Here is an 8,068-nt window from a genome sequence, read left to right as displayed (position 1 = left end):
CGAAAGGATAAAAACAACTTCATAAAAGAGACCACAGACTGTCCATTTTCAGCCTCAGTGTAGGGTGAATGCTTCAGTGAATATGAAACCCATCATTTAAAATAATATTTTCATATTTATGTTTGGGAAGCATGGTCAGAATGCCCTTTGAGTATGCTGGAGCTCCGTGATGCGTAGCTGTGTGGCTGCAGCAGAAGGGACAGCATTTTGATTGACTCTGGTGTGGTGCTGGAAGTTTCACTGGGGAGAACAAGTCCTTGTCTGGCCCTCCCCCAGTGATGTTGAGGGGCTGGGCAGGTTTATTTGGGCAATTCCTGGTCCTTTCTGTCTTCCCCCGGCATTGCCTGCTGCAAGACAAGTTGGGTTTTTCTATTGGTTGAATCTCAGTCTGAGTTCTGTGAGCTAGTGAAGAAAACAAAAGATTTTAGGTCTCCCCATGGCACTGGAGGGACGTGGTGGCTCAGGAACTGGGTCAGGGGTGATGGTATGACCTCAGTGAACTTGTCCACCAATGCCAGCTGCTCACTCCTTTGAGCATGACTCCTTCCCCTTCTGAATACCTTCTTCCCCTGGACCAGTGCTGGACCAGGCTGGACTCAGTTCCCTGCTCAGGTTGGTGGAAGGACCCTCAACGACTTCAGCCAGGACTGGAGTAAACCCTGGAGAAGATCTGGTGTCCCCTCTCCTGAATGCTGCGTTCAGGACTCAATGTGCTATGTTCTAGCCTTGTCCTTAGCAAGGGCAGCTGGAGGTGGAAGCGTCCTCTCAGACTGTCCCTATAACAAAATTTTACTGATGCTTTGTGTGGTCGTGTTAAATTGACAGAGATGGTTGCGCTTACATAATAATGGAAAGTTTGTCCTGCTCCCTTCAGTAAAATGACTGTTGTGCCATATTCAAAATGAAAATCAATCAAAGAAGGAACACAGCTGGGCAAATGACAAGAGAAACAGAGCTGTGCCAAGGTGAATTTTTATGGAAATGCTCTCTGAACAGTATTTCCATGAAAAGGCAACTTACAGATGTAGACTGTGCTTACATGAAGGAGAGCGTAATGCACCACACCCTGAATCTGGCAAGGTCTATAAACATCTCACATACATAGTTTAGGCAAGAAAGATGTCATACTTAGGACACAAAGGTTTCCTTCTTTACTGCAGTGTAATTGTATTAGCCCCGATATTGGAAGAGAAAAAAAAAAAAAAGCTGTGAGAGAAAAAATTTATGAAAGAAATATTCAAATATAAAGTAAATAAACTATTCCACTGAAAAGGAAATTTTCAGTATCATAGGAAATCTGATGACCTATCAACAGTATCTTAGCTGTGACAGTGACTTGTAAGCCTGTCTGTCAGGCTCTGTGGTGGTCCTCTTTGTGAAGTAGCATGTGTGACTTAATAACTGCAGAAAGTTGTTCCTGTTGATGGCAGTGAGATTTTTCTCATTCACTTTAGTAGAAAAAGAATTAGGGAAGTGATATAAAAAGCAAGCAATGAAAGATGATTGATGTTAGCGTTCAAAAAATGGGAGAGGGGAAAAAAGTAGAACGGTAAAAACATCATCTTACACTTGAAATTGCCACACTAAGATCTACTAAGCCATATTTTCTGGAGGTGTTGTAGGCTTTTCAATGGGCTGTTTTCCAAAGGGCCTGACCAATTTTACTGTAGACTTACTGACTATAAGCGGAACTCTTGCAAAGGTTGATTTTTCAATCTGTTAGTTTTCCCTTGTTTCTGGGATTTTTCATTTCATACCAATCAAGTCTGAAATGTGCTGAGAGAGAAATTCTTGAGACAACATTGGAATTTTTCAGCCTATTCCTGCGTGTCACTTTCTGAAATAAATGGGAATGCATTTTTTAAATTTATGATGGCTTATAACTTGATGTCATTGCTGTTCTAAAAATAATAATCTGAGACTGCTTAACTGACTTGATTGTTTACATTTCCTTTTGACATTTCCAGCAATAAGTTAGAGGTAATAGTATTAAAGCATGTTCTTCTGTCATCCTCTCAGAACTTGTCACTGTCAAATAGAATATGACCATGTATGGGTTTTAAAGATAAAGACAGTTGCCAAAGGCCTTAGTATATTCATAAAGGTCTGCAATAAAGATCCGATTACAGAAAAACAGTGAATTAGGTAGCTCTTGGCTCTGAGAGTTGGGAGCAGAGGTGACTAACTGTTATTTTTAAACGGTATTAGATTTACCAAAAGAAAAGAAAAAGAAAAAAGGGAATATCAGCAGACTAAAATTCTGAGCAGAAATGGTCATGGCTTAAAAAGAATTTGAAGATGTGCTCTATGAGGGGTTGGTAGCTCCCCGGGAAGATCCTTATGGTAAGGCTCCCCAAAGAGGCTGTGGAGTCTCCTTCTATGGAGAAGACCCATCAGGACGCCCATCTGTGCAACCGACCTATTGTAGGCTACCTGCTTTAGCAGGGAGTTGGACTTGATCATTTGAGGCCCCTTCCAACCCATGTGATTCTGTGATACCAAGGCACGTAAGTACCCTCTGTCTGTTAATTTTTGAGCTGAGGATCCACACCTACTGAGCATCTCACAGGTGTGTGTTGCACCTCACAGCAGCAAGCCTTGGTGCAGTAATGAGGTCACCAGCCAGCAGCATCTGGAAGCACATCCCTGCTCACTGGGTGACAGAGGATAGTGCCCATGCTCCCCTCACCAACCTCCCAAGCTGCCATCAGGCCTGTATAATAAATGTAATAAGCCATGGAAAATGCATCAGTAGCACGTGCTGACATTAGTGGAACCCACATGGGGATGGAGAAGGGATCCTGTTACCCCTGCTCAGCTGCTCAACCTTTTAATCCAGCAGGGAACTACATTTTAACCCTTTCAAAGCTCTCCCAGTGAGGAGGGAAAAGGCAAGAAAATGTTCTTCTTTTTCACTGAGGTTTAACCTCAGGTCTGTGTGAGCACAGACAGGCCATGGGGAAACAAATGCAAAAGGCTCAGTGAATATTGCAGATGGCAATGGCTGTCCTGGAGTGAGCGAACATAAAGCCAAGTTCAATCTGCTGCCATTAATAAACTGTTTGTGCTGTGCTCTCATCCTCTGAGATGTCAGAAGAGCATTGGAGTGAATTACAGCCTTCTGTTTATGCTGGGACTGATTATTGTCCCTTGTGAAGTGGAGACACGTTTCACTACATGAAGCCATTCACAGGACATTCTCCTGAAAAGAAGAAAAATCAGTTTATGCCAATGCAGGACTTCCTGCTATCTCTGGTTGCCCCCACAACCGCACACCCACACCCACAGACATGCTCATGCATCGCCTGCTTGACACTAGAAAGGGATATTACGTCTCTGGGTTATTTCCCCAGTGCTTTTGTTTTTCAGCCCACTACAGGAAGGGTTCATAAAGTAAGTATATCCAGAAAGATGTTTTTGTTCCCCACCTTGGGTTTCAGTCCCAAGACTGCCAATTAAATTATCCCATAAATTCTCCATTATAGGTAGTAAAACCTAATTTTAGATTTCCTGCCCACTCTAGTGTCCTGCCTGATTGCTACCAGTTGGATAGAGGCTCAACCTGTTAAGCAGACAATTGCAGTGAACTGTTTCTTTCTGTGCCACATGTGGAAAACTTTTTAATATGTGGCATTTGGTCATAATTCTCTCTGGCTATTTTCTACTTCATAGTTGCTCTAACTTTTTCTTTAGGCTGAAAAGTAGACATCTGTAATTTATTCTTTTGTCAAGAGGTTTTTGTGAGAGAAAAGGTGGTTACTCTGTGGATTAGGAAGTATGTTAACCTCCCTGCCACCACTGAAACAATAGTAGCTTTCAATTAGTTTCTATATAATTCCCATTTAAAAGAAAACTTCTGCATTAATAGAGCTAACGCATTTATGTGTAAGTTGAAAGTATTTCAGGTCATCTGACAAGAAATGCATTCTTTCCCTTCTTGTTCAAATGCAAACATATTATTTAGTTGCAAACAGAGCTCATTTTCTTGAGGTTAGTTTCTGCCAGCCATATTCTCACTGAGGAGCATTTTATTTCACATACAGCCTCACTAAAGATTCCTATTTTATTCTCACTATAAATGACTCCTAGCTTAGTATTTTTCTTCATAAGCTCTAGTGAGGACAAATATTAAGTTAAGTTGTCACCAAAAAAAAAAAGTTTTTATCACATGAAAAAGGCGTAAACATCTGTGAATCAGTACCTTGATCTTTAGGCAAAAGGGTATTTGCATTCAGCGTGGAACAATTCTCCTGTTGAGATATAGGTAGGAATCAAGAATCTGTCTGTAAGGACAACTGGAGCCTAACATTCTCCAAGAAATTAACACCTTTCTTTGGCTTTTGTTGTTAACTTGACAAAATTTCTGTGTTTTGATACTGCAGAGATGCCTGAGTGGGTCTAGCACCTTGCCAAAGCACTGTCTTTTTGTATGTGATTGTCTTTCCTGCCTGAATAAATCGGTGATGTTTTAACAACTCTGTGTCAAATCGGGAACATCCGTGGCAATCAGCAAGGGTTTGTTTTTTTTTTTTCATCTCCAGAGTACAGTGACAGGAAGCTGAAGGCTTTCATTCAAATAGAGGGTGTGGACATTTGCAAAAGGGATTAGTACTGACAGATGTCACGTTGGGGAAGCAAACACTGCTTGTGAGACTAACAACACGTGCTGGACCAGGACTTTCCTCCAAGATGCGACTTTGGTGATCTGTTAGCCTAGTGGGGTAACTAGAACACAGGTGAGCCTTTGGGGGACGATGACAGTACGTGCAGGTAGTGCTGATGTGGATGCACAGTGCTGTAACATAAAAAGCATATGTCCCAGCTGGTAGAAGGGCTGCAGGTGCAGAAAGGGGAAGTTCCACTCACAGAAACAAAATTGTTTTTTTTTTTTTTGCAGTGTATACCAGTTGCCTCTGAGTGCAAAGCAAAGCAACCCCCTGCAGCGGTGCTGCCCAGAGTGGGCTCTCTGATGCTTAATGAAGGATGCTCTCTTTTAGTTTGCCCCTCGGTGAAGGTACAGTGTCTCCCTGATCCAGTTGCTTGCTTCTTTTGCTCTTTATGAAATGCAGCATTTCCCTCATACCCCTGATCAAGTGGGTGGCAGCCCTGCGCACTGCAGAGGTTTGGAACTGGGTGGGCTTTGAGGTCCCTTCCAACCCAAACCATTCTGTGACTTTATGATTCTGTTAAACTGGGGGAAAAGTGTGCAATGATTTCTAAGCTGATGGAAGAAAAGGTCAAGAGACACTCATATACACACGGCGTGATATCGCATGTCTTCTTGTTTTGGGTTGTGTAGTTTGCTCCAGAATTCACCCCCTGTAACAAGGTTGTATTGCTTGATCCCAACTTTAAGTCCCTAGTTATAATGCCTATAAAGAAAACATTGAAATGTAGTCAAAGTTACTGTAACCATTCAGCAACATCTCTGTCTCTGTAGAGACAGAAAAAAAGTCTTTGAAGCGGAGAGTACTTGATTCATCTGTGGGATATAGTTCTGAAACCTAATGTCTAAAATATGAATATTTAGTATCAACTGGCAGAAATGGACTTTTGTCTGTGCCAGATGTTCCAGCTTTCTTGCCTAGTATCTTCCATATCTTTTTGTTGTACTCTGAATTTTTAACTGGGGAGCCGAAAGAAATTAAGATGTGATGTTCAGTCCAGTACCAGAAGGAATTCTACGTTCACTGATTGTACTCAGAACAGTCAGACTTACCTCATTTTCAAATATTAGCTTTATTCATTGAGCTGAGAGTTTTGCTGAATATCCAACATCTTGCATGGGAATGTTCTTAATTCTAGGCATCCGGCTGCAGAATTTGAGCTAGGCTTGTGTCAAGGCTATGTTGTCTTGAATATGCTACTGTTACAAGAAAAAAAAAAATACTCTCTGGTATGCTAAGAAGAGGGGATGTGCTGGGGTTTGCAATTTTAGCATTACAGATTCTTTATTATTAATAGATTAGTGGGGATTTTTCCAAAGACTCCTATGAGTCACAAGAGCTCCTGTTACTAAATTTCATATACTCATTTATTTATACAACTATACATGAGGTCTTTTGGTCTTTTCAGCACAGAAAGAGCCAAAGTACTGTTAAGTGTAAATGCAGTTTATTGAGTTCTGAAGATCATAAATATCTCCTTTAACATCTGATTTATCTTGAACTATGTGCATTGAAAGAGGTGTCTCAAAAGGAGGAAAGAAGAGGCATATATTGCTCCTTTGCACAGCTTGTGTATTCATACCCAGAATGAATCTTTGGCAGAAAGTAGTTAGAATTAAACTGTCACCACCAAGGCAGTTTTACTTTATGTACTGAAAGGTTACGTGAGTTTTATAAGTTCATTTATTTTGCTGATTAACAGTCAAATCCCACTCTTGACAAAGTATCCTGTTTTCTTCATCCATGTGGCTTCCCCAAGATGAGCAGAAGAGATAAAGTCTTAGGTGGAGGGAAATGTGAGAAGAACGTTGAGGGAGGAAATTATGTATTCTTCCTTTCCTCTCCCAACACATTTTTCACTGGACTTCATGACAACAATTTGCCTTTGGACTCTGCAGAAGCCATCCAGGCACATCATAGCCATTCAAGACCTCAGCATACCAGTGAGCCAGCTACAGACAAAGTCCTCTGGAGACTTTTCCATGCTGGTTCATGTTGAGCAAAAGGATGTCATCAGCTCAGTGGACTTCTGAGTGCATCTGCTGCTACCAAGCCACCAGCATCACCAAGTTATTTTCCTTTGATCCCCAAGATGCTTCATGGCTATTTTACAGGGCTTTGGCACTGCCATAGTTGGTGTTCACTGCAGGAAGTCACACATTTGGCAGCCCGTCTTCCCCCTCCATTGCCATCATCAATGATTTCAGATGTCTCATGCACCAAACAGCCAGAAAGAGCCTGGAAAACTGATTGGCAGCATAACCAATAAACAGAAAGTACTCAGGCAGAACGTCCAATTTACTGAAATTGTTGAGACCTTGCTAAGTTTTAGACACTGCTTTATACCAAGGTGCTAGTAGAAGAAATCTGTAGCACGTATGGAAAAAGAAGTCAGAGCCAGCTGACTGACCAGTCTACGTTCTGTCAATCTTTCAGCTTCTTCAGGCTGTTTACTCCCTACATAGGAAGTCTGCATTTTTAAGGTTGTATGTGTCAATCTAAATTTGTACGTGTTTCTGCTAAGTGGTTTTACTACATAATTTGTTCCATGCCAAGTGCCAGAAAAATAACAGCTACATTCAAAGCAAAGTTTATGTAAAGCAAGTGGGTAAATGTTATGCATATCATAATAATGTAGGCTAGAGTAATTTTTCTTTACTGAAGTGTAAATGAGCCATTTAAAGTAATTAATGAGTTTGGTTGTTCCTTGGTTTTCATTTTGAGTCTTACTTTTAGCAGATGGGTGCCAAGTAGATTTTGAAAATCTGACCTCTTTCTTCTCTTGACTGGATTAACAAAACCACTTAGAATTAGAAAATAATTGCCAGTACTTCTTGCTTCCATGGCAAAGAACAACATTCTCAGATTTTTTTTAATAGTGTTATCTTTATCTTTTGTTGTTATTTTATTGCTACTGAACTGGAATGATGGGTAGGCATTGTTTTCTTGAAAGCTAAAGGTAGTTAGGGAATGTCCCTATCTCATTTCTTTCAGCTACAGTAATAATAATAATAATAAGTTGAACAGTGAAGAGCATCCTGAATAGCTGAATGACAGTATTGTTCAATGAAAGAAAATCACCGAATCATAGAATCATAGAGTCATAGGGGTTGGTAGGGACCTCTGGAGACCACTGAGTCCAACTTCATGCTAAAGCAGGTTCCCTACAGCAGTTTGGGCAGGAAAAAACATGGTTTTGTTTTCCACAAGCAAATGAAAGTAATGCATCAAGACATCAAGGGGATGATGATAAATATTGTACCTAAAGGCACAAAATACGATAATATTAAAAAAAAAAAGAATTTGGATTCAAATCATAAAAACAATTTGAATACATACCTGTCTGTAGGCAAACATGATGCAAGTTTTTATTTTCTTTTAAAATGGTCTGAACAGGCACA

The 8,068-nt window shown here is 40.6% G+C and overlaps 1 protein-coding gene across 2 annotated transcripts in view; it reads left to right on the top strand.

Annotated features, from left to right (window-relative positions):
* The first annotated feature begins 4,913 nt into the window (after window positions 1-4,913).
* ERG (ETS transcription factor ERG) overlaps window positions 4,914-8,068 on the top strand; it is a 130,143-nt gene continuing 126,988 nt past the window's right edge. The window contains exon 1 of one of the 2 annotated variants that reach the window (XM_010723592.3): window positions 4,914-5,014. The gene's annotated coding sequence lies outside the window, so the exon portion shown is untranslated. The remainder of the gene's footprint in view (window positions 5,015-8,068) is intronic. The other variant, XM_010723576.3, reaches the window with a different exon arrangement.

The sequence above is a fragment of the Meleagris gallopavo genome, chromosome 1, assembly GCF_000146605.3.
Source record: "Meleagris gallopavo isolate NT-WF06-2002-E0010 breed Aviagen turkey brand Nicholas breeding stock chromosome 1, Turkey_5.1, whole genome shotgun sequence".
NCBI lineage: Eukaryota > Metazoa > Chordata > Aves > Galliformes > Phasianidae > Meleagris > Meleagris gallopavo.
The sequence above is the reverse complement of the archived record's forward strand: the minus strand, read 5'-3'. Positions and strand labels throughout refer to the sequence as shown.